This window comes from Etheostoma cragini, unplaced genomic scaffold (genome assembly GCF_013103735.1).
Source record: "Etheostoma cragini isolate CJK2018 unplaced genomic scaffold, CSU_Ecrag_1.0 ScbMSFa_4656, whole genome shotgun sequence".
NCBI classification, from domain to species: domain Eukaryota; kingdom Metazoa; phylum Chordata; class Actinopteri; order Perciformes; family Percidae; genus Etheostoma; species Etheostoma cragini.
This window is the reverse complement of record NW_023269050.1, coordinates 30853-33070: the sequence shown is the minus strand read 5'-3', so window position 1 is coordinate 33070 and position 2218 is coordinate 30853. Positions and strand designations below refer to the sequence as shown.

General features: G+C 47.2%; 1 long non-coding RNA gene across 1 annotated transcript; it reads left to right on the top strand.

The window, feature by feature from the left end:
- Positions 1–438: 438 nt before the first annotated feature.
- Positions 439–1346, top strand: LOC117941205. The gene is made up of 3 exons (XR_004655875.1): positions 439–549; positions 634–755; positions 1096–1346. It is a non-coding gene; the product is annotated as an uncharacterized LOC117941205 (long non-coding RNA).
- Positions 1347–2218: the final 872 nt, after the last annotated feature.

Here is a 2218-nt window from a genome sequence, read left to right as displayed (position 1 = left end):
TTTATCAGTGGTTTTGTCAGTGGTTTTATCAGTGGTTTTGTCAGTGGTTTTGTCGGTGGTTTTGTCGGTGGTTTTGTCAGTGGTTTTATCAGTGGTTTTGTCAGTGGTTTTATCAGTGGTTTTATCAGTGGTTTTGTCGGTGGTTTTGTCGGTGGTTTTGTCGGTGGTTTTGTCAGTGGTTTTGTCGGTGGTTTTATCAGTGGTTTTGTCAGTGGTTTTGTCAGTGGTTTTATCAGTGGTTTTATCAGTGGTTTTGTCAGTGGTTTTATCAGTTTTATTCAAGTTTTCGTCAGTTTTTGGGGCATTTGATGTAGTCTTTGAAGCCTGAAGGTACAAACTCCAGACAGCTGGTAGTAAGAGCAAGAAAACCAGCTTCGAATAAGCAGAAGTACAACACAGGACGCGTGGACGCGTGCATACATACGTACGGTCTGTGGGTTTTTGATGCAGTTGTGTGTCCGTCCACCAGGTGGCGTCCTAAGAGAGCGTCAGACCGCCTGCTGCCAGAGCGCCCGTCTCCACCACAGAAGAAGAAAAACGATCTCCGGGGTAACATTTTAAAGGTTTCGTACACGTTAGCCTCCGTCTGTCCATCCTCCGAGACGTTTGACTCCTCGTGTTTCCCTCTGAAAGCTCAAAGCGTCTCCGTGGCGACGCCAGACTCTTTGGCACGGCTGCGTGGTGACAGGCATGCTGGGAGTTGCAGTTCTGCAGCGCGGAGAGCGTGGAGGACGAGGGGCGCTGCCGAGCTGAAGGTAAAGTCTGGGCAGGAGGATGGGATCATGTGACGACACACACACACACACACACACACACACACACACTCACAGACACACACATATACATGCTTGTATACAGACACACACACACACACACACTTATACATACTTATTTATTCACTATTTTTACGTTTCTTTTATGCTTTTTTTCATGTTTGTTTGTTGGCTTTTTTTATTTTGTTGCTTTTTTTAATTTTGTTTTTTTAAATTTATTTTCCTTTTTAGTTTCTTTTTTATTTCTGTTTTTATGTTTTATTTAAAGGTTTTTTGTTGATTCTACTGAATCGTCCTTCGTTCTGTCTTTGACATTAAACAGGAAGTAGAGACCTCGCCTCCCTCCTCAGAAGACGACTTTGTGTCTCTGCCCAGAACCAGGATCGAGCAGAGGACGCTGCCGGATGGGAGGCGGAGCCCCGGTGGGAGGCGGAGCCCCGGTGGGAGGCGGAGCCCCGGTGGGGGGCGGGGTCTGGGCGGGGGGCGGGGCCCCGGTGGGAGGCGGAGCCCCGGTGGGAGGCTGAGCCTGGACAGGACTGCGTGGCTCGCCGCCGGCAGGGACCAATCCAGACCAACTCCCACAGAGCCCAGTGAGTGACAGCTGCACATTTTTCTGCTTTTTATTCAGTCCGTCCAGAAAAATATGCAGTTTTTTGCGGGCAAACGTTCTTGATTTATGTTACGCGTTTTCTCAAAAATGCAAAGGAATTTGTGGGATATTTATGCAGTTTTATGTGGGACCTTGTAAGGAACAATACATGAAACACCAGACTCAATGTAAATAATCACTACTTTTAGCATGTATAGAGCAGCATATCTCCACCAGACTCCATGTAAATAATCCCTACTTTTAGTGTGTATAGAGCAGCATATCTCCACCAGACTCCATGTAAATAATCCCTACTTTTAGCGTGTATAGAGCAGCATATCTCCACCAGACTCCATGTAAATAATCACTACTTTTAGCGTGTATAGAGCAGCATATCTCCACCAGACTCCATGTAAATAATCACTACTTTTAGCATGTATAGAGCAGCATATCTCCACCAGACTCCATGTAAATAATCACTACTTTTAGCATGTATAGAGCAGCGTATCAGGCGGGGTGCTACCTGACCTCGATGGTTATCAGTTGTCTGATTTTTATTCTGATCTTCTTTCTACAGTCGTTCTGTCCAGTGAAGAAGAGGAGGAAGAGGAAGGAGACGGAGGAAAGAAGACAGAACAAGTGGTAGGTCTCTCCTTCTTCCCAACCCCTGGGGGACAGACTGGTCTTCAATGGTCTCTCTGTCCTCCAGACCTCTGGGGGACAGACTGGTCCTTAACGGTCTCTCTGTCCTCCAGACCCCTGGGGGACACACTGGTCCTTAACGGTCTCTCTGTCCTCCAGACCCCTGGTCTTTAACGGTCTCTCTGTCCTCCAGACCCCTGGTCTTTAACGGTCT